The following is a 24,204-nucleotide window of genomic DNA, read 5'->3' as shown; positions in this document are numbered from 1 at the left end:
TTGTGACCGTATACTCGTTGCCCTACGGATATCGCCATATCGCTCCCCAAACGCTCAAATAACTCGCTTCGTGTCTGGTTGTATGTTCAAGGATAGCAGGGCTATGCGAAAAAAAAAGAGAGAAAGAAAAAGAGAGAGATTGGAGAGAAGGTACAAAGAGCACAGCAGAATTTTATTGGCTGTGACGTATAGGTCATCCAAAAAAGACGGCTAAACAACAAAATAACAAAGACGCGTTAGGGATCTAAGAAAGTGCGGGTTACATGCACGTACCTATGCGAGACCAGAGTTAATATTTGTCTTTTGACGAAGTCATGGCACCGATACTAGAGACGAAGGTCGAGAAAAAGCATGGCACAACATGTTCACTCTACAAGTAGAGTACAGCCGAAGCCACTATTAACAATACCATTTTAGAAGCCAAGCATTTCATTGCGTACTGCAAGCACTTTTGGCGTACGCCCATCTGTCTGTCTGCCTGCCTGTCTGTCCGTCTGTCCGTCTGTCTGTCTGTCTGTCTGTCTGTCTGTCTGTCTGTCTGTCTGTCTGTCTGTCTGTCTGTCTGTCTGTCTGTACGTCTGCTTACGTCTTAGCGCCGCGGAGAGTATACCGTCTTGTGCTTCTCGTCAGAGTTTCTTTACCAGCTAACGACGAGTGTAAATTCAACTGTTGAAACGCCATATGCAAGACGAAGAGTACGAAATGATTTGTAGGATTTAACGTCCCAAAACGACCATCTGATTATGAGAGACGCCGTAGTGGAGGGCTCCGGAAATTTCGACCACGTGGGGTTCTTTAACGTGGACACAAATCTGTACACACGGGCCTACAACATTTCCACCTCCATCGGAAATGCAGCCGCCGCAGCCGGGATTTAATCTCGCGACCTGCGGGTCAGCAGCCGAGTACCTTAGTCACTAGACCACCGCGGCGGGGCGAAGAGCACGAAAAATAATACAAGGATGACGACAAGTACTTCGCGCGACAAGACTCATCACTCGTCAAGGCGCCAAGAAACCATGAAAGCGTCAAATAACGAAGTGTACTTCATAGCAAGCCTAGCAGAAAATGAAACAGCAAACAATTGAACAACGAACGTAAGGCGAAGAGAGTAAGACAAACAGAAGTACGTAAAAAAAAAAAAACTCGTCTACAACACGTTAAGAGGTAAAGCGATTACAAGCAAGGAACTTTCAATGAAAGACCAATGTTGAAAGAGAGGTGAGGAAGAGAGGAAAGGGTAACTGGATCGGAATACGAGGACGGCGAACAGTAGCTAGCGTAGAGTCGCGCTCCCGGGTATGGGTCGCAGGAGATAGCGCCGATACGCTCTTCCCTCGGGAACCTCCATCAAGGCAGAATGGCCGAGAAAGACCTCAGAGGGGACGTATCATGACAGCAGGTGAAAGGACGACGTCGTCACCCATCTCTCCCTACGCATCGACATCGAATCGCCACGAACGTCTTTGAGGCAGCAGCGCCCGTCGGACATGCTCCGGAAGCCTAGGCGAAAACATCGACGTTCAATTGCGGGAAAGAAGGGAGACGTGACGGAAGCCACGTAGTCGAGCACCGCCGCAGGTCAGTCCTGGACTCAAACTTCCGGCCGGAAACGACGACGCTTTGCTCCCGAAACCCGTTTCAGGAAACCGGAAATCGAATGGCGAGGCCTATACCACCACGCCTCGCGCCCTTGAAGAAACCACAACCAATCTCGGGAGCCCCTATAGAAAATTGCGAAATAAACAGCGAGGTGAAATGAAGGCAGAGAGACCAAGAAGCTGTAGCAGCGCCTCAAAGCTTTCCGGCGCCCAATAACCCCGTCTTCGCCGCAAAGCAGAAGAGGCGACAGTTCCCTCGAGGAAAAGCGCAGCAGTGCCAACACAAGCACGCGTCCGTTGACAGCAGGAAAGATGGGAGGACGCAACGCAGTCATAAAGTCCCCATGCCTCCCCCCTTCTCCTCGCTCCGCCTCATCCACGCGTTCCCAATAGACGGCGCCAGCAGAGATTCGGGCGAAATGTAAACACACGTCACGCTCTGTTGTTCAGCGCGATGCAGGACTTTCGGATGTGAAGCCAGCCTTATATATCCGGAGTAATCATCGCAAGGCTAACCATCGGGGACTGCTTCGAAACCCACCGTTAGAGTAGTGCGAGTGATGTGTTTTTGTAACGTTCGCCATTTAGCAGGAATTGCGAGAGGATGAACAACGCGTGGGTTTTCGGTGCACGTAATTGCGCGACTAGCGTGCACGCCCATTCAAGAGCAACGACATCCTTCTTAATGTGAGCTTTAAAATGAGTGGGCATCCTCGAAATCAACCTTCTATGAGAGAGGGGGGCGTATACAAACTTCCTTTTGCATTACTCGCGTAACATATGTTCGACACCGCCCTCGCTCTCCCCTCATTTTTTTAATGGTGGTGGTGAAACTTTATTACCCAGAAAGGGGTCCTGAAGGACACCCGGCTAGACGCCAGGCGGAGAGGGCATTTCGCACGTCGGAACAGAGCCCGAAGCTCTCCGCCGCCTCACGGACCTCCTGGACAGCCCGAAGTTGGTGTGCTAGAGAATCACTTTTTAGCACTTTGGCTCACTGTTCCTTGTCCTTGGCGTAAGTGTCACTCGATGGACAACCACAGAGCATATGGTTCAAATCTACACGTTCCCGACACTGCTCCATCCAGCGGACTTTTTTTTTTTTAGGGGGCGAAGCTTCTTAAGGCGTGGGCTGTGCGTCCCCCGTATGTAGCCACCTCTAGTTTAGTTCTTGCAGTGTTCTCTAGATGGCGGTACCGTCCCCTGTATGTAGCCACTTCTCGTTTAGTTCTTGCAAAGTTCACTAGATGGCGGTACTTCTAGCTGATGATGAAAAGATGCAAGATGTTATAAACTAGACGGCGGTACTTGTAGTTGATGATGAAAGATGTGAGATGTTATAAAATAGGAATAATGTCACATATGGCGCGTATCATTGGTGGAAGGCAATCGTTTGATTTAGTGCGGCGACGTAGGCTAGGGGGAGCGTTGTAATAAAATCGAGTGGGCAAAATTGGGCAAATGTTTTACCAGGTTCACCTCCGGAGCTTCGCCCACTCATCATCATTCACTTTGTGGATACGGCGGCACTTTTTTATTTACACGTCGGCACGATGCTTGTGAGCCAAAGCAGAACAATCGCTCTCTCACATGGTCGACTTACGAACTCTCGAAGGTGTTCGATGAGGCGTGTAGCATGCCATGAAACGATCGACGCGACGTCTCCTATTGATCGGCAGCTCTTCGAAAATACTTAGCACTTATGTTACACAGCTTGTTACTCGCACTCGTGCAAAAACCCGCGCGTTACGATTCACTATTATTCATATGTTCTCCCTCTCTCTTTATGCATTAACGTATGTGAGATACAAAGGAAAACCACGGGTGTCTGTCTTTTGATACATACGGCTGCGATATTTATTTATTTGTTTATTTATTTATCATATACTGCGAACCATTTAAGGTCCAAGCAGGAAAGGTACAGAAAGTTCAAAGGTAAAATAAAGGTACAACAAAGTTACAACAAAATTGATACTGGTATACACGAAATGTAAGAAAAACATAGCAATCACCATCAAATTATACTCGTTTCCAGAGGGCTGAGTACACCCACTGCAACAATATCCATAAGCAAAGCACCACACTCTTAGGCACACAACAAGTTGTTAAATCAAACAAGTATTGTGAAAGCCAGGAAACACAAGGCGCATTTCATGGTGAAAAGGAAAGAAGAGTAGAGTTTCGGGGCAACAAATTTCACTCAGACATTGATTTCGGGAAAAAAGAGTGTTTGTATAAATTAGTTTTGCGAAAATTGGCTTGATGCTACAGCTGTGTATGAGCAAGCTCCGAAAGTTTTGTCTAGAGCGAAGGCAGTTGCCTCGTCGAAACTTCTTTCCACCCCACCCGCTAAAGTTCTTGAAAACTTTAAAACTGGAAGAAAATCCATAGCAGGTAATCCAATTTCCTCAGCCAATTTTTCCTTTGAAACACATGATATTTGACAATCGTCCTTCAGGTCTGTCCCTACACCGGACTTTCAATATCGCATAACCCCGAAAACGCGCTTCGATTTCTTTCTCCTTCGACGCCATCGCACGAAGGTGCTGAAAGAGCAAAGGAATTTAATGTTTCCGGTGGCGTATCGCTCCCACACAACTTTGCGAATCATCGCACGGTGACAAAAAGACACAAAACAAAGCAACGAATCAACAGGACCATCGACGCTGTCGAATAGTTTCTCCGTTTAGTTTCCCGTCTTCGTGCGCTCCTCCGCACGGTGCAATGAATTGTCACAAACTAGTCGCACTTTGAACTTTACGTAACTGTATGTATACATACATAAAGATACGGCTACAGTGTAACAGAATGAAGTTGCCAGAGCCTTGAGCCGTATACACGGCGAACTCGCCAACGCGCCTCGCGGCACAGCAGGAAAGAACGACGAGGTCATCCGGAAGCTACGTCAGCTCCGCACTCGGTTGCAAAATGAAGATAATGGAAATATATGAATAAAGATTAGAGCAAACAACAAAAGATTCCAAAAGAGAAGGAGAGAACAATACCGAAGAGATGGCCGCAGTTGCGCGCCCTATGTACACCAGGCACTGCGCCATGCTCCCGACCGTGTTGCAGGGTGCCTTTTCTCATCTTCTAACCACTACCACCACCACCACCACCAAGTACACCACAGATGCGTGTACTGGACTTTAGCAGTTTTCCAGATACGCGTTACATATATACAGACCGAGGAGGCACAGTCATCAACCGAATAAGTCCACAACACAAAGGTCTCCCGAAATAAGGACAGGGATGTCGACCGCGCAAGAGGGAGGGAGGAAGCTTCAGGGACAAACGGGAACACCCATTTTGCAGGAAAAAAAAAGAAAGCAAAAGAATAAACGGCAGAATACATAAAACCCGGAACACCGTTGGGACCCAAATGATAACGCCACTGCCGGAGGTGACAGTAAGCGGACGAGTAGTAAAAGACAGAATGGGGGGAAAAAAATGTAGAAAAAAAGGAGTCAAGCGCAGGAGTTGGGAAATTTCAATACCGCCCATGTTAACACGGCACACGTCCATGTAAAGGCGGTGCACGGCGCGCAAATGAGCCATCTCACGCAGACGGGCCCCCGTGTCTGCGTACGAGCCTGAGCGAGCGTGTTGGATGAAAAAAAGCGGCACCGGCAGCGACATCGCAGAAGTCGACCGAGGCGAGCGAACGATCAATGACGATGCTGGCTCACAAAAAAAAAAAAGAGTCCCAGAAAAAAAAAACGTCGCCCTTCGAATTTCGCTTATATTGGCCGTTATCATTATTCAAAACGCCACACGTACAAAAAAATAAACGCCCGACGAGCGGCGCCAGGACTAAGAAAACCGAGAGGCGGGCATGCCGCGCGCTGGATGACTTGGGCTCACGAAAAAAGTTTTACGGCCACCCGTCCGCTCGCCCCGCGAAAGAATTCGGAAGAGGGGGGCATATAAATATACGCCTCTTTGATGTCGCTTTTCGCGAGGCGAAAAACGCGCGCTTTGAAAAAACATTCCTCTCGATCGGCGAACGCTTTTCACAGCCCATTTCGGATGTATATTCGGGTGTGTAACGTGTAAGTGTTTGGAATTGGAATGACCTTAGCTTTTCTTTCTTGTTTTCATTATAGCTGCGGATCTAGAGGTTGTGGATATCTAACGGGCCGTAACGTAAGGCTGGGAGTACGGCACTGCGTCTGCTGGGAATTAGAAGTGAAAGGTCCCTTTGTGCACGCGAGAAAGTCTAAGCCGATGCGATATGCTGTGTTGCGAATGATCATTCTAACAATATTCTTTGGTATCCACGCTCAAACAGGACATCGACCTGTAGTCATATAGACCGTTTTCTCTTTCATTCTTTCTTTCTTTCTTTCTTTCTTTCTTTCTTTCTTTCTTTCTTTCTTTCTTTCTTTCTTTCTTTATTTCTTTCTTTCTTTCTTTCTTTCTTTCTCTTTCTTTCTGTCTTTCTTTCTTTTTTTCTTTTTTAAGCAATAAGATATGGTTTCATGTATTGCGCTGCGACATGCTACCTCTAACTTATTAATTTTCCATCTTTCTTTCTTTCTTTCCTTCTTTCTTTCTTTATTAAGCAATAAGATATGGTTTCATGTATTGCGCTGCGACATGCTACCTCTAGCTTATTAACTTTCTTTCTTTCTTTCTTTCTTTCTTTCTTTCTTTCTTTCTTTCTTTCTTTATTAAGCAATAAGGTATGGTTTCATGTGTTGTGCTGCGACATGCTACCTCTAGCTTATTAACTTTCTTTCTATCTTTCTTTCTTTCTTTCTTTCTTTCTTTCTTTCTTTCTTTCTTTCTTTCTTTCTTTCTTTCTTTCTTTCTTTCTTTCTTTTTTTCTTTCTTAAACAATAAGATTTGGTTTCATGTATTGCGCTGCGACATGCTACCTCTATCTTATTAACGCGAAAGCATCTTATGGCTAGCAACAGCACGTGTGGCCTGTGCCACTGGAACTGGCCCGAGGAACTGCCGCAGCAACCGCATGCAGCCGCTGCGTAAGGGAGGGAAAACCACGCAGCAGAAAGGGCAGTGCCCGACTCAAAAGGCGAGAAAGAAGGCGCGTTAAATAGTAGTCGGCACACTACGTAAAAAACGTCGATGTCTGGAACACGTGACCACCGGTATGGTTCTCGCAAAAGGATCGCGCCCTCGTTCGCAGAGATCCAAGAGCTGTTTTTCTTTGTTTTTTTTTTCGTTTGACCCGAAGGTGCAACGACTCCCGATATATAAATCTCCCCCCCCCCCCCCCCCCCAAATTTTTTTTTGCACAAGCCATCTATCTCGATCGCTCAGACACTCGTGCACTTCCATTCGCTGCGAATACCAGCGTCCTTGAGCGGCGCACTCTTTCTGCGGCTCTACAGGATCGAATACTCCGACGTGCAATTACAACGCGAGCTAACTCACAACGGTCACTCGAAACGAGACGGGTGCAATCATTTCGCGCAAACTATACATGGCACGCAAACACCGCACGCCACGACTCCTTAAACACAGCGTCAGCCCACCCGCATTTCCATGCGAGTGAACAACTGCGCCGTACCAAATGCCAAAATGATTCCTCAGAACTCGCCTACACTTTCCGAACCCATTCTGAGTGAACACAAACCTGCAGCGCCTCGACCTCGCCCGCATTTCCAGTACACACATTCATAACTCGCATTTTCATTCAGGGATAATTTTATTACATAGGCAGAAAGAAGACCAGCGAACAGGAATGTTCCTCGGGGAACAGCCTTCACCGTTCAAATTCCATTAGTTCTTTCTTGAGCCTGCATTTTCAACTGGATCACCACGGGAACTCCTAACAAACGACAACAAAATTTTTATAAAAATGGAGGGGGTGAGCAAAAGAAAGAACCAAATAGGGTGAGATAAGAGCGTAAACCAGGATCGCTTGCTTCAGACGGATGCGGACAGAAGAAAAAAAAAACATAATGACGGCAATATACGCTAAAAATAAAGACGAGGGAATTATAGGCGAATATTTTGGCAATGTTGGTACGTGCACAAACGTGGATACGGCGGGCCGGTACGATCGCTGAGGGACAACCGTCACCTGGCTAATGCGATTTTCGGAAGTTTTATTTTTTTTTTCGGTTCCCACGAAGCTCGCATCAACAATGGCTCCACTGCATGCGAGAGCTGTTTCGCCTATACGGCTAAAGGAGTAAATATAGACACTCCTGAAAGAAATTGAAGTCAAGGTCTTAAGGAAAAAAGTAAAAAAAAAGAATGTGCGCGTGTTCAAATGGCACGGCACCTGGCCGTGCTTGAGAGACACAAAGGTTCTGTCCGGCGGATCAAGCAGTTGATGATTGGTAAGGTAAGGTGGCGCTATATCCGACAGCCATTACGAGAGCACGGCTACAATAATACATCGGCGTGCGCGGTAGAGGTGTGAGAAGGGAGGGGGGGACATAAACCCTCCACTTTTAGGGGCGAAGCTCCTTATGGCGTGGCATGTGCATTCCTCGTTGTAGTGCGTGATCACCAGTGGCACACACCCGAAAGGGCGGTCCTTAGAACGTCCGCTGGATGGCGGCACTTGTATATGATGAATACATGATGAAAAGGTGTGAGATGGCTGTACTTTGGAGTGTTCACTAGATAGACGGACGGACAGAGGGACGGCTGCATGAACAGATGCATGGACGGACAGACAGATAGAGGAACGAACGGACGCATGGACGGACGGAGCCAAGAATGAATGGACAGACGGAAGCACGGACGGACAGACGACTGCTTCGCCCCACCAATCATTATTCACTCCGTGGATATACTGTGATTTTTTCTCTAATAATTTTATGGAAACGTCAACTCTGCCACGTACCTTCATACAGTCAATCGACCTTTGCCCCTAAGTTCTTAAATGTTTTGGGTTGTAGTCCCGCAGGTTTCTGACGAAAGTGGCGGCCGTGTTCTTCTAACGTTGCACTGAATAACGGTTTACTCTCCAGACTTTGAACCAATAAGAAAGTCGTGGCCTAAAGGCTGCCCGTTGAAAGAAGCCAGTCATCGCTTCGTTTTGAAATATGCATACATTGCCACTCTCGACTTTCGCACTCGACTGAGGGAGCAGGTAAAACTTCGCCCCTTCCATTGGAGAACCCTGTTCACGCCTATGCGGCTCAGCGCCGACTCGCTCTCTGGATTTCGTGACCGGTTGTGCCTCCGCGATCTCCGACGACAGCGCAGCTCTGGCAGACTAGGCTCGCCCTACGCCATCTCCTGCCGCCGGCAAGAGCTCTCGCCGAGTGGTGCCACGTCCTCGGACTCCTGCGACCGTGTCCGTCTTTCCCATCTCCTCTTCCGTCGTTTTATGTCGTTCGCTGTCCCTGCGCCTCACTCTCCCTGCTCCCTCTCCCTATCTATTTACCTTTTAATCTTATCCTTTTAATCCCTCCTTACCCCCATCCCTTGTTAGCTACTGTTGAGGTGTCGCACTCTGATGCTGACAGTTACGGGGCTCACTTTTAACTTCCCTCTTAAGAATCACATAAAGTCATGGCAGGCGATTTCAGAATTTGTACCCAAAAGTTTTAATTATTCACAATATCTACAACACGTACGTGGGGCATCAGTGTACGGGGTAAGGTACGAACACTGAAATTGAAACACAGATGCATGACAAAATGCAGATTGTGCCACAATATAGGCGCCACATGGCATGTTTCGCCCATGTACAGCTAGGTGCAGTCTCTCGGAGTGAAGTGAGAAGGACGCGAGCACTCCCGCTTGCTGCGAGGAGTCCGCGTGCACTCGTGAGGGAGTATTTTTTATTTCATTTCATTTTTATGCAAGGCAAAATCGTTACGCTTTGCCTTAAGGGACACGAACAAAGGCTAAATAAACGCCTGACTAGGTCGTGCCACCCTGACATATGCCTGACATATGGCTCGAAAATCCCCATCAACCATTATAGCACTGTATACCAAGCAGAGCACAGAGGCAACGCGTACACAGTTCTGGGTAATGAATGAATTTCAAGATTTGAACAAAAAGATAAATAAATGCGCCACGCATATGCATGCTGTGCTGCAAACGGCGTCGAAAGACGATAGTCTTCTGCCTGGAAGCACTGCGTGAGATATGGCGCTATGTGGCAGTAACGTTAATAAAAGAATTTTTTTTTTAGGCATGGCTTGTGCGTCCCTCATAGTACGTAACCACCAGTGGCCCATACCCGAAATAGCGGTCCTTACGATTTTGACCTCCAAGGTGGTTCCGGTGAGAGATTTCTTCTGTGCGTTGTTGAACAATAAAAGATAGTGCTCAATGCACATGTTAATGGCTGCCAAAGGGGAATGAGAGACAGGAGCATTCGGCCTTTAGGTAACGCGCACGCTGCGATCCCCATTAGCAGCTATTGGGATGTACATTGAGCACGATTTGACAAGAAAGGGTTGCTACGTTATACTCGCTGGGTGTAACCTCCTTGGTTTTAGAAAGGTTTAGCGAGCGTTGGGCCGCATAGCCATGAATAAAGTGAACTAGTATATACCATGAACTCGAGGTGGTTAAAAGTGGGAAGTAAACCCGAAGCGCAAGCCGTAAGAAAGTGTGCATGTGCCACCTCCCGTTTAGTCCTTCACTCTAAGCCAAAAATGGCCAAAATGGGAGCAACGGCTGTTTTTACTCCTTCAGACCGACTGTTACTCTCCGAAAAGACCAAGCGGAACAAGATGGCCGACTTGTTCGAGAATGGGGGAGCAACTGTATTGATCTTAAGTTTGTAAGGGAGCAACGGAAGGAGGAACCACTGTAAATGCTCTCGTCACGCAACGGTTACTCCCCGGCAAGACACCGCACACAAATATGCATGCCGCCCACATTGATATTCATGGGCCAGATTATTGTTTGTTCTGTGTGCCAAACTTCACCAAACCAAAACAGTGATTTATTTTAGCATCCGTAGATAATAAGATGGCAGCGCTGGCTGAACACAGAAGGCCTGAGAATACAGTACGGCAAATACCTAACACACGCAGCAGCAGAATGGCGAGTTGGCACGTCAAAGCGGACCGAACGCCGAAACACGTGCAAAACAACAATAAAAAAAGCCTAGACACGCCGTTCGTCCGCGAAGTAAGGGCGTCAAAGTCGATCAAGCACCGAAACACGTGCATAAGGAGCCCCCCGCCCAGATATATCGGAGAAGAAGAAAAAAAAAAAAAAAAGCGGACCCAGACGCGCTTCTCATCAGCCATACACTTTGTAGCACGCTTCACCGTGTAGTTTGAGGGCAGAATGACAAATCTGCGCCATCTGCGCCCGCACGAGAAGTGTGGCGCTAGCGTAGCAAACGATGTAAGTTACAAAGTAATTTTTATTCAGTGTTTATGTTGACTAGCACTAAATAAAAATTACACTCAACTTTTTATATTTATTTATGAGTTTTAGTGTACCTCAGTTTTTTTATTATAATTGTATTAGGAAAACAAACTGAAATTATTGCGCTGACGCCTGAGCTGCCACTGCTCGACGTTTTTTTTTTCTCGGCGCAACTAGGTTCGCGTTCGCACTACTTACTCATTTTCATAAGGTCTGTGGTTGGCGAGCACATGGGCGTGCGAACTTGTGAGCTATGTTTTGATCGTGTGTGTGTGTGTCGCAGATTTGCGTTTCTACTTATTCGTGATGAAGGTTAGTGTATATTTATCTTTATGGAGCGCGAGGTAGTTGTGGATTTTGCTGCTGGGTGGAACAAACACATCGTAAACACGTCTTCAGCTATCTGCAAGCCTGTTCGCTCGTCGGACAAAGGACTGTGCATGCATCAGCGTGCAGGTGAGTGGCATTTCCAGCAACATTTAATGCTCTTACAATACATAGTTGAGTGGTTGCGCTATTGAAAGAGAAATGATTTGCTCTTATTCACCGTATCCATTGCTAGCCGTATCGCACTAAATTACCTCTATTACCGCCTGCATACCCTCTTGCTTCCCCTGTCAGCACTGCAGTGCCAGTGTACTTCTGCAGTTGAAAGTTCATTTCCGCAACACTACCTCGCTTGAAAAAAACATTGGGGCGGTGTTGTAGCTGCATTCATACTGGCACTTTTCTACCATTGGCTTTATGTAATGTTAACGGCTGAGTGTTGGGGCCTTGGGCCGCATTTTTTAGAGATGTAAAGTGTATGTAAATCAGTAAGTGAACAAATCATTGTCGCATCACTTCACTGGCATAGCCAGGCGGTTGCGCACAGAATTTTTTTAGGCCGGGCGTAGGGAGCCCAAATTGACGACCATATTCGCTTGCCCGGCCTATTCAGATAAGCGGACCCCCCCCCCCCCCCCTCCCCGCACGCCTAAAAAAAAAAAAAAATCTGCCCACATCACTGCGTCACTTGCTTCACCTCTGCGCTGAACGTACTATTTTATAAGCGCACCATCAAGCGAGCAGTTTACATATTGACAGAACAATTGGAGGAGGAATGACCCAAATCTTTCAGATTTCTTTAGTGATACAAAACCTTAGCAAAACTGAATATTGTAAAAGACAATCATAAATGCTGTATGTTCTCGTTAGCGCTGTCATTATTCTGCATCATGAAATCTTTATGCGCTGTGAAAACTTGGCATGCCGTTGAAGTCACATATCGACGTTAATACCAATCGACGAAAATTTCGACAACCTCAATAACGCCGTTTGGGATTTGCCGCATGCACATAATTAGGCTGATTCCCACTTGGCTGTTCTTAACCTGACTTCACTGCTACCAAATGAAACAATATTTGATGCATGTCTTTTACTTTTTTTTCAGGGATATAACACAAATTTGGTTATACTGCAGATAAAGATGTTCCCAACAATGCTAAAGTACAGAAAGCAAGTGAATTTTGGTAAGTGCAGACTTTTTGTACTACGTATTTGAAAGCATCGCTTTTTAGGGGCAAACTGTGCATGTGTTGGCCAGAGAATAGTTCATTATGCCACATGGTTACACTGGCACTGACAATTCGACATGGCTCCGCTGGCCCGTGTGTGTGCTCACACTGTTACCGTTAAGATAAAATGTTTATGTTTTCATTGCAGGGATTGCTGTTTGTACTAAAAAGCCAACTGCCAAGATTTGTTTATGCTGGTACTCCTAAAAGTATGCTTTCCCTATTTACATGGATTTTGGCTTGCACAAAGCATAACACTTGGGCCTAGATTCACAAAGCTGTCCATGCGCAGGCCTTCATAACAGCGTTTCTTGACTTGCCTTTACCCTGTTTTCTGCAGATGTTTCGTGGGTTTAAAAGTGCCACAGCATGTTGACCTCCCACACTCTGAAATATTCGCGTTCAAAGTTCCGCAAGAGTGGGCTTAACTTTCTTGTGCACCTCTTTGCTAGTCCAAGATACTGAAGTGTCATGCTCTTACTAGAGGTGGCAGTGTTTCTAATGTTTGTATTTCCATCACATTGACCAAGTATGCGATCTTGGCTTGACTGGTAGCACATCCTCAACAAATGTCTTTGTGGCACATGTAGAAGGCAGTACAAAATAAATAGGCAGACATTCACACCAGGAGCTAACTTCTAATAATGCTTTTTTTTTTGGAAACGATGGTGTGCTTATTCCAATTTGTCTAACAAGCAGTAACCTGTTTGGCTGTGAACCAACAAGACGTTGAACTAATGAAAGCTTCACATCTTGTTGCTCTCAAATATATATGTATTGGCAAGCTATCTGTGACACTGTCAAACAAAGAATCAGAATATCTGTGCATGCCTTAAGATATATTGCTTCGTTTACATATCTCGTGGCTGTGACTCGTCAACCGAGTGAACGAATGCACCCTAGTTTTCTAAATTTAAAGCAATTTTTGAAGGTAGCACGGTCTACATTTATTGGTCTATAGTTTTGTCCAGCCGTTTGCGTCAGGTACAAAGAAATATACTGAAGATTATCATGTAGCCTCTGCAAATGGTTGCTTTCAAGCAGGCTTTGCATGCTTGGCTTGTGCCTACAGGTATTGCACAATTCAAGACGCAGCAGCGTATGATAGAACAGTAGAATCGAGAGCAACTATGTGCACGAGCTAAATAAGTATTTTAACATGAGCGGACAGTACGTGTTATTTGCCACACACAAGACCTCATTTAGAATGCCCATTGGTGAATGGGCTCATAGAAATGTCACTCAGCTGTGTATAGGAAACAAGTTAACTGTACCTAAGGGTATCTTTAACTGCTACAAATATGCCTTGTTGAGGTGCTGCACATTTTCTTCCAGAATATTGCTGTCTGAGACATCATGTGAAGAGCGTCTACCACATCAGCATTTATATGGCTTGCCAAGTTACGTTTGGCCGAACCTTCCTTTTTTTCACATTTCGTTTTGCAGTAGACATCCTAGAATGTAAGCACTGCTGCAGTGTGTGTGACTCATTGTTATGAATTGATTCTGGCATGTTTAACCTCACACTTCTATTTTTTTTCTTGCAGAAATGAGATGCTTCACATATGCCTGCGGTGACGTTCTGCTGCGCTAGCCTGATGGAAACACCAGCTGCGACACTTGAGTTCTTCAGAATTGGAGAAGTTGCCCTTCTCTCACCAATGATGACACAGACTGCCCTGTGCTAGAAATTCAAGATTGTTTTTCCACGGATGACGCAGAAAACCTTTGATGTATTATGGTGTTTGTTTAGTGCTGGCTGTGGTGTGGCGAAGTCTACTTTTACGTGTGGTCACACGTCGCCTCATAAAAAGAACAATAAAGCATTTGTTTTCCTTTCAATATTGTCCACTTTTTGCGTTAGAAGCACCCAAGCAGTGCTCTTCCAAGGAGCTCTCGCCATGTGTTAAGCGTGTGACAAGCATACTCGAGATAAATACTCATTTCCCCAAGGAGTAACTGGAAGCATGTGCAGTTGGTTTTCAGAGAGTAACTGCGAACACGTGGGAGGAACGGTAAAGAGTAACTGTTGCTCTTAGAAGAGCAACTGGTGGGAGTAATGGTTGGTCGGCAGGGAGCAACTGGTGGGAGTAACTGTTGGTCTGCAGGGAGTAACTGTTCATCCCCCGAAGGAGGAACTGAAAGGAGAGCAACGGTTCCTCCCTCTGCAGTTACTCCTTTTAGGAGAGTAATGGGAGTGGCAATGCAATTGCTCCCTGAAAGGAGCAACCCCTATACCCCTGTTGCTCCGTTTTGGCTTAGAGTGTTGAAATGTCCGCTGGATGGCGGTGCTTCTATATGAAGAATATATGATGAAAAGATGCGAGATGGTGGTACTTGGAGTGCTGAATAGATGGACGAACGGACACACAAGACAGATGCATGGATGGACGCATGAACGGACGCAGGCGCGGATGCATGGACGATCGCAGGGACGGACGCACGAACAGACGCACGCACGGACGGGTGGATGGACGCATGGACGGTTACACAGACGTACGCAGGAACGGACGGAAGCAAGAACGAATGGACGGACCAATGCTTGTCCCCACTCCCCATCATTCACTCCGTGGATATGCTGCCATTCTTTTTATTAGAACGCAGAGCCACTGGTATGCTTGCACCGGATCGTTTATACGCAAAGTGTAGGAAACAGCTGCTTTTTCGTCCCTAGCGTCGCATTGTCAGCGCAGCTTAATAAACACTGCGGTCTTTAGAATTACGTATATATACATTTTCTAAATAAAAAAAAACACCGTACCTAATACCTGCGTATTGATGTGGCGCCTTCAAATATGCGTAATGTTTGCTTCTTGATTGACAGTGTTCACAAGTATGAACGCAGCTAGATAAAGATGGGCGGGCGTTGATAAAGGGGTTAAAATTTCGCAAGGTGGCTGAATCATTGGACGTAAGGACCACAGGAGAAAAGCGTTTTCAATACAGACAATGCGATCGCATTTTCAACTGAAATCGGATAACGCGACTGCAAATACGGTTCGAGCTTCGTTGCAAACGCACATGAGTGACGAAACGACAGTTTCTTTCACTATACTGTCTGAACTTCCAGATCTTTCGCACGGAAGCTACACAAATAAAAAAAAGATCACAGCATATCCGCGAGGTCAATGGTGACGAGTGGGACGAAGCGGACGCACGGACGGACGGACGCTTCACCCCACTCATCATCATTCACTGCGTGGATATGCTGTGACACCATTTTTATTCACATGCATTGCAATGCAATTGGCTACTACGACAACACAGGACATACGACCCACGGCGTGAGACGCTTTGCCCGTAAAAAAAAAATTCATAGAAAACGGATCGTATACTTGAAGCCTTCCTGAATAAATGTGAGGTGACAACGAGATGCAGTATATCGGGTGATTCTGCCCGGCATAACACACTGCGGGGATTATATCACACGATGCCAAACAACTTAAGCCTTCGCTACCAACTTTGTCACCGAGCATGTGCCGATTTTGATACATTCTTCGGAGCTTCATCTGGTTAATGCATATTTCGGATGATCCGCTTTAATTTTGCGGTTCCCTAGAACATCGCATCAACAAGATTCTACTACGCATGTGATCTAAATCTATACACAAACCGCAATACTCACTTAAAAAAACCAAAATGTACCTTTAATTTTGTCATTCTTTTCGAGTAGGAAACGAACCGAACGTTTTTTTTTTTTGTTCCTGTTGCTCCTACAGTGTTACAGTGAGGAATGTGGGGGTTTGTATCCATACAAGAGGTGAGAAGTAGCTGGTGTCTTATTTGCGCGTGAACAACTCACATAATAATAATTTAAAAAAAATGCACGTTTCACCTCATACTGTTCACGACAGTGGAAGTGGAGCACACCCGAGTGAGGCACCAATCCATCGCATTACCTTTTTGTTTTTCTGCCAAGAACCGAAAACACCACCGAAGGGGCAAGCACCTGGATTCTGAAATCCCCTATAAGATAGACTATACCTAAGGCGCAAGCACTTTTCACTCCAGCGAGTTTTAAAACAGAGTGAGCCTGGATAATAAAAAAAGCAGAAAGCCGAGCGTATCTTCGCCCCTCATTCGCTCTATCCCGCTCAAACGCACATAAAAGTGGCGCCCGGGGTCGCTCATTCCCGGCGCTGCAGCGATCCCCTCGTTGCAAACTGACCGATCAGGCGCTGGCCGAGCGGCCCTCCGCGCGGCTATCTAAATTCAAATCTCTTATCCGGGCGCCGGATTCGCTCTGTCGGAGAAAAGAAGCGGAAGGATTTTAGAAGCGGCGTGCGCACCCGTATGGAGCAAAGCTAAGGCGCCTATGAGGCGTAAAAGTAGAGGGTGCAGACCCCGGGGCTCCGGCACGACCGAGACGCCTTGAGGCACGTAGGCCCTTCGGGGGCGACGAAAGTAGGGCACCTCCATAAAGCTGAGGGCACATTAGCCACTTTGTAGACTCACGAACAAAGAAGAGCGTTGTCTTATGAAGGAAATGACGTTTCCGTTTCGGTACACACGTATACAGGCGACGTTTCACCGTCATCACAACCTCCCCTTCCCATACCCGTCACATCAACGCGGCCAAGAACCACTTCCGCTAATCCAAGTATACTAATCGAATGACCTCAATATTGGAGTTTATTGTCGTTGCGAATCAATCGCGGGAAAAATTACTCGAATCCGTCAAGAACGATCGGAGCTACAAGGCTCTGTCACGAGCTTTGAGTGCCGCTTTCTCTCTAGCCTCGCGTCACGACGAACGCGCTGGACGCTGCACGAGAAGGGTTGACGTGGGGGGATCCGCCGCGGTGGTGTAGCGGCTAAGGTGCTCGGCTGCTCACCCGAAGGTCACAGGTTCGATACCGGCCACAGCGGTCACGGTTAGATGGAGGCAAAATGGTAGAGGCCCGTGTGTTGTACGATGGCAGCACACGTTTAAAGAACATCAGACAGCCAAAAATTTCCGGAGCCCTCTATACTGCGGCGTCCCTCACTATCATACCGTACTTTTGGAAAGTAAAACCCCACATATTGTTATATTGTTATGACATGGGAGAAAGAAAGTATGTCAGTGATCGTGCTAAAACGCGATCGAAGGACAAAAAAAAAAAACGGTGGAGGGGCGGCACGTAATTGAAAGTGCGTGTTATTGCCATCAGCAAGGCCTGCTAATTATCGCGCGGCTGCAAGAGTATTGTATCCCTCGCACGCATCGTTTTTTTTATTTCTTCTTCTTTCTTTTTTGAATACCTATACAATCCAGAGAAACACGGTCGTTAGCGTGCAACGACATGAAACTTGTTAAGAATGAAAGTCCTACGATAACTTCGGCGAGAACCGTATAGAAAGGTGGACGCGCGGAGACAGAGGCGAAACAATCGAGTTTCGGCCCCGAATCCCGCGGGGCCACAGCATCCATCTCACAGTCGGCCTCATTAGCTGCGAGCGTGTCGGCGCACTGACGAGCGAGGCGCCCGGGCGCATACACCATATGCACGATAAACGGCCGGAGCGCACAAAACACCCTCGCACGGTTCTCCGTTTCATGACGAGGATCGTTACGAAAAGTTCCAGGATGACCGACTGCTTGCAGGGCCGAAGGGAGCTCGCGAAATTAGGCTCATTCGCCCACGCGTGTACAGATGATCGAACGCACGCAACGTAGGCATTGGTATATGGAACGTAGAATGGAGAAACACCTGAGGCGGTCACACCGCGCATGTCACGGATCTGCGACAGTCTATCTGCGCACGGCGCCGTTGGGCAGTGTCCAAGCGAATGATGGGGTCGAAATATGAGACAGCGCGCAAAACTGCACGGAACACACGCCAATACACGCTATTAGGCGGGCTTTGCGGATTATCGTGACGCACCGGGAATTCAAAGAGAAAGCGGATTATACGCTAAGCGCGCGACGACCTGCTATACGACAATATATCGACTCGGAATATCCCGAAGGTCCCTTTTTGCCGAGTTATATCGAGCGGCAATTTGGGCGGATAACCTGCGAAACGCAGAGGACTGGCCATCTTCTACATCCGATCGGTGCTTCCGTGCGTTGGCGCCTCCTTTTCGCGCCATAGTGTCTAAATTACATAGGCTATATAGGGACATGGGCCACTTGGGAATTGTCATACGGTTCCACACGCATTTGTCTTATAGGCAAAAACAAATCAAAAGCCACCTTCTGAGTCAATCGAATCAATGACTACCCCACCTTACTTCCATCGCAAACTTACTGCGCCTCACGTGGCGTCAGTGTCTCCAGGATCGGCCCTCTTTCGACACATGACGTGATGCTACGCTATGGGACAACATAGTGAGCTGACGCAGACGTCATAGGGTGAACTCGACGTATCATTTTTTTAACACAAAAAACTTTTTTTGTGCCAGGGTCTACCAAAATATCTGTGACATAATTCCGTCACAGAAAAAAAATACGCACCATCGAACGACACACACACACACACACACACACACACACACACACACACACACACACACACACACACACACACACACACACACACACACACACACACACACACACACACACACACACACACACACAAACCGTTCTGTCAACGGGTGTCGAGCCAATGAGCTCTGCATGGGACTACGACAACAGATGCCGGGTATGGTGTCTACTACTTCACACAGTTCCAAAATATGCCTCTTATATCTACCACTGTCTTTACACAGCGTTTATGGTGAAGTGCCTATTCCATCATGGCCGAGGCATCTGCGATTAGTTTTTTTCAACGAGTCGTTTCTAAGCGTCCGTCCCATTCGGCGTATTCGAGGTTTTGTCGACGCCTGAACACACCCCCAAGTGGCAACATTGCGTCGGCGTCGCTCAAAGCATCCATCCATACCAAACGTATACCTTTGTAACCTCTAGAACGCGCCTGTTTTGACTGGATGTAAAGCTACGCGTTATCCATGTACGCTCGCCCCGCGACTAATCGCGGCCGGCCGAAGCCAAGACACGGAGCGCGTTGCGTTTCCGTCCGGCAGGGCAGTGGTGTTCATCACTCCACAACAAGCCGCGAATAGACCGTAGCGCAAGTTCAGCGTCTAATCAGCCACGCACTTCAGGCTGTCGCATCGCGTTTCCTGGTTCCGCTCTCATCCTGAACTACTACAACTAGCACAACAATCTATGACATCAAGGGTTTGTTTAATCATTAATGATGGACGTTCGTCGTCGGGGTGTAGATGTACGCGTTTAAGTGTCGTAGTGGATGCATCATCATTAAGCAATGCTGTAGCTGTCAAGCACCAATGCACATTGTGCAAACTCTCTTATATCAATGCAAATTAAGCTACTTTCTGTAAGCACACGTTTTGCTCTCGTGTTTTACCGATTATTATGACGGAGGAGATCAACCATGTTCTTTTTTTTATTTTTTTTCAAACCTTACTCATGTTCACGTCGATGCCAACGATGGTTAATTTTTTTTTTCTGTTCTATCAGGCCTTTAAAGCTATCACTTTAAAATTGCAAAATTACTAGTCACGCACGGAAGCACGCCCCCATTAATCATTTTGTGCAAGATTTTACTCCGACCCGAAAGGAGACACCGCGCGTAATCAACGGCTCGACAGCGAGAACTTTCCGACGAAAACTTCCCAAAAAGCGACAGGGACTCCTCTCGGGTTTCTATGGGAGCGATTCGCACGAACGCGTAAAACCGACCATAATGACAGGTTGAGCGGTCAGTGCTTGCTCCGCCTCCGCTAACCTCCGTTTACTTGTGACGTATAGACAGACAAAGGAGCTCACCGAAATACGTGTGCTTAAAAGGTGGCAGCGGAAGCGCTCACTTTATCCTCGCAGAGGGAGGAGAATGAAAGCGGGGAGGCCCCACGCGCCTCTCCCGTCAGCGCCATTCAGTCGAGGCAAACTTCGGTTGAGCGACGACGCGAAATCCTCCGCTGCCAGTCGGTGTAACTAATGATGCGGTAAGCGCTCAGAACCATGTACGGGACCCGGCGACTGCCAAACTTCTGGCGCGCTCGACGGAACACGCGGCCGCGGGCGACCGCTCGATCAGCGAACGAAGTAAAAGAACAAGAGAATTAAGCGCCGTTCCCTCTTTCTTTTTTTGTCGACAATGTTTTACACGTGCCATACAGGCGTAAACCTGCACACGAACGTATAGAAGTGCAGAAAAAGAAAACAGCGGAAGAGACACATTTAATTGCGGGGTGCGTCGCGCATCGACTGGTCGAGCAGACAACCCGTAATTACTCTTTCTTGCCCACTGCTCGCGCCGGATACAGAGCGCAAACTGTATCGCGCCAACTAATGATCTGCGTGAGCACATCATGAAAAAGTTGGTGCTCTAGCTACCACGCATACTCTTCCGTGACGCAGACAGTTAAAAATAACGCAGCACAGATGAAAGCCCGAAAACTTACTGCCTCGTCATATCGATGCGTCACATGACGCCGCGGCGGTGTACACAACGGAAAAGCGCGACCAGCTCAACAGTGAAAGACGCAGTAATCTCTCGGCCTGCGTATCTGACTGATCGCAAATAGATCCCCGCCGAGAGACGCGACACAATCACCGCAATACGACGTGAGCTGCAAAAGTGTTGCCAAGAACGTCCTTAGCGGTGCAATGCGCCAAGAAAGACTTGAAGAAAACCAAGGAAGAATGGGTGACGCAAAGCTTTGCTACGAAAACCTATCATATGCGAAAGTTTAAAATACTTAAATTCACACTAAACGAAATTCCTCTAGAGCACGCACGTTAGTTCCGCAGTATGCGCGATCAATCAATCAATCAATCAATCAATCAATCAATCAATCAATCAATCAATCAATCAATCAATCAAGGTATACATGACTCCAAATGTAAAAGTGAAAAGAAAACAAACTGCCGATTAGCCAGCTTGATAGGTTCTAACCGGTATCGAAAACCACGCAACTATTGTCAAGAAAAGTTCAACAGCGCGGGAAAAAACACGAATGGGCTTCTCCATGTCGGGTCTCTTTTCGTGAATTCCTTGTATTTTTTTTCACACTGTGGAAATTTTCATAACACTGAATATCAGCTCTCCCAAACACTTACGTTAATCATCTATTGCCTGGTAAGCAAACCAATAATTACTAGCATCACACTTACGCATGGTCATGGTTTCCTTTAATCGAAAAAGAGACAGACATACAGACAGACAGACAGACATACAGACAGACAGACAGACAGACAGACAGACAGACAGACAGACAGACAGACAGACAGACAGACAGACAGACAGACAGATAGATAGATAGATAGATAGATAGATAGATAGATAGATAGATAGATAGATAGATAGATAGATAGATAGATAATAGCGGGAACTACCGTACACTGACGTTTCTTTCCACGGCGGCCACATATTCAGTTGAAGCAAGGCGAAGGTGCTTGAGGCGATTGTACTTAGGTTTAGGTGAACAGGTTCAGGTGCACATTAAAAAAACCTTAGTTGGTCGAAACCTCCTGAGTCCTCCACTACGGTGTTTTTCATAATCATATGGTGGTTTTAAGACGTAATACTCTTGACATTCTTTTTCTTCTGCTATTTTTATTATTATTATTATCATCATCATTATTATCATCATCATCATCATTATTATTATTATTATTATTATTATTATTATTATCATCATCATCATCATCATCATCATTATTATTATTATTATTATTATTATTATTATTATTATTATTATTAATATTGGCGTTTTTTCATTACCGCATATCAACGACGCAGAAAGGACATGGTCACCGCTTTGCATAATAATAGAATGCCTGCATGTGCCTCAATGCTTTCATAACGAAATTGAGCGGCCGGTCAATTGGCTGAGGAAAAAAAAAAGGAAGTCCACCGTTCTGTTCCCGAGCTTGGCCAGGAGCAATATGTGTCCACCCTTACAGCCCGCTGAGCGACTTCAATAAGAACGTCGCACAAAGGACCAGAGTTACACGCCAATGGCGACCCTTTGATGAGGTACGCCGGGCAACACGCATAATTGCGAACGCTGAAACGCCAACGAAACACGTAAACGCGTCATATACGTTAAGCCCCACGCAGCGAACGTGGAGCCAGTAGCGCGAGCTTTATGCAAACATGCCCCGAAGCCCGGTACCGAATATGCATCGACAATAAGTTCGATTCGGGCAAGCCACAGAGTATAGGCATTAACTTATAGACTATTCACGAGAAAGACTTTTTCCCGCACGAAACAAAGTGCGCATGTTTCTTTGGTTTATACCTTTTATTTGTTTATTAATTTTAATCCACGTACGCTCAAAGCGCAAGGCTAACTGAAGCAAGAAAAAAATAGTAAGAGGGAAAAAAAAAGTCAAATTGGAAGTGGCGCCGCGGGTGATGGGTATAAGAGCCTAAACACAGCGCTGTGCTACCACCACTGTGAGTGCAACGGTTCAGCGATATGAAAATGTCAAACGTTGGCAGCGATACAGCAGACGCCATCAAGACGGGCAGCTATACATCGCATAAAACGGAGTACGGCAGCTGCAGATGCTTGCTTCTGCCGTCCCAGCTTTTATGTTTTAAAGCACAGGTCACTTTAAAGTTCGACGTCAGAGAAAACTATGGCTGATATCAAGCGCACGCGAGCACAGATAAATTCGTCGACGATAAAATAAAGTCCTCCTTCGTCTAAGTGCCAACATATTCGCCACCCGTACCCTTCATTTCTCGTTTTTTTTAGGTTTTATAGGAACGTTCATAAAACCAGCGATCGCTCGAGCTGCTCTCTTTTGAGGGGGCTTTTAAAAGAACGCGCTCGTTTGACGCGACAATCGATCAATCCCGAGTCGTCGGTCGGTTCTCAGGAGACGGAGCACACCAATCGGAAGCAACGGGGTGGTCGGACACGACGGCTTTGTCGACGACCCTAGCAGATCGGGGAAACATTAATACGTAAATCGAACTAGATGAGAAAAAAGGCCAGGAGAATAAAAGGGGATAGACGAGTTTAATAATGCCTCAATGTTTATCTGAACACAAAACGCCTGGTGAGAAGACGAGACAAACATATCGCAACTGTCCCGTTAAGTGTTGTTTCTCAGCATGCATCAAACAAAAAAAGAAAAAATAGATAGATAGATAGATAAATAGATAGATAGATAGATAGATAGATAGATAGATAGATAGATAGATAGATAGATAGATAGATAGATAGATAGATAGATCAACCACCCCGGAAAGTCGTTGGTCCTAGGCTATACGATCCAAGGCAAAATTTTCGGCTATAGTAAAGCTTTCTTGAAGCATTTGGCCACGAACGGATGGTTGTCAGCTGTACCTTTAATGCATCAGAGAGAGAGAGAGAGAGAGAGAGAGAGAGAGAGAGAGAGAGAGAAAGAGAGAGAGAGAACATAAGGAGAAAGGCAGGGAGGTTAACCAGGGCTGAGCCCCGGTAGGCTACCCCCCTGCACTGGGGAAGGGGAGAGGGGAAGGAAAGTTTTCACAACCTGTGTATAAGGTACGGCGACGACATGATAGCATTTCAGAGAGCTCGAAGAAAAGAGAGAGATAGAAGAGAGAGAGAGGTAAAAAGATAAGACAACCAAAGTTAAATTTATCAACTGAAGGATCATCTAGCAGTTATGAGCTGAGTAAATACACGAATAAAAAAAAGGCAACAGGAAGCGCGCTATCATCCTAAAGATAACGCACAGCGCCGAGAACGTTGTATTGGAAGCT

At 46.5% G+C, this 24,204-nt stretch overlaps 1 protein-coding gene and 1 long non-coding RNA gene across 2 annotated transcripts in view; one reads left to right on the top strand and one right to left on the bottom strand.

Annotated features, from left to right (window-relative positions):
- LOC119170012 (uncharacterized) overlaps positions 1-24,204 on the bottom strand; it is a 417,618-nt gene that overhangs the window by 102,456 nt on the left and 290,958 nt on the right. The gene's annotated exons all lie outside the window — the stretch shown is intronic.
- LOC142776802 (uncharacterized) lies at positions 11,629-14,326 on the top strand. Its single transcript, XR_012887813.1, has 2 exons — positions 11,629-12,439; positions 14,032-14,326. It is a non-coding gene; the product is annotated as an uncharacterized LOC142776802 (long non-coding RNA).

The sequence above is a fragment of the Rhipicephalus microplus genome, chromosome 2 (assembly GCF_043290135.1).
Source record: "Rhipicephalus microplus isolate Deutch F79 chromosome 2, USDA_Rmic, whole genome shotgun sequence".
Lineage (NCBI taxonomy): Eukaryota > Metazoa > Arthropoda > Arachnida > Ixodida > Ixodidae > Rhipicephalus > Rhipicephalus microplus.
The sequence above is the reverse complement of the archived record's forward strand: the minus strand, read 5'-3'. Positions and strand labels throughout refer to the sequence as shown.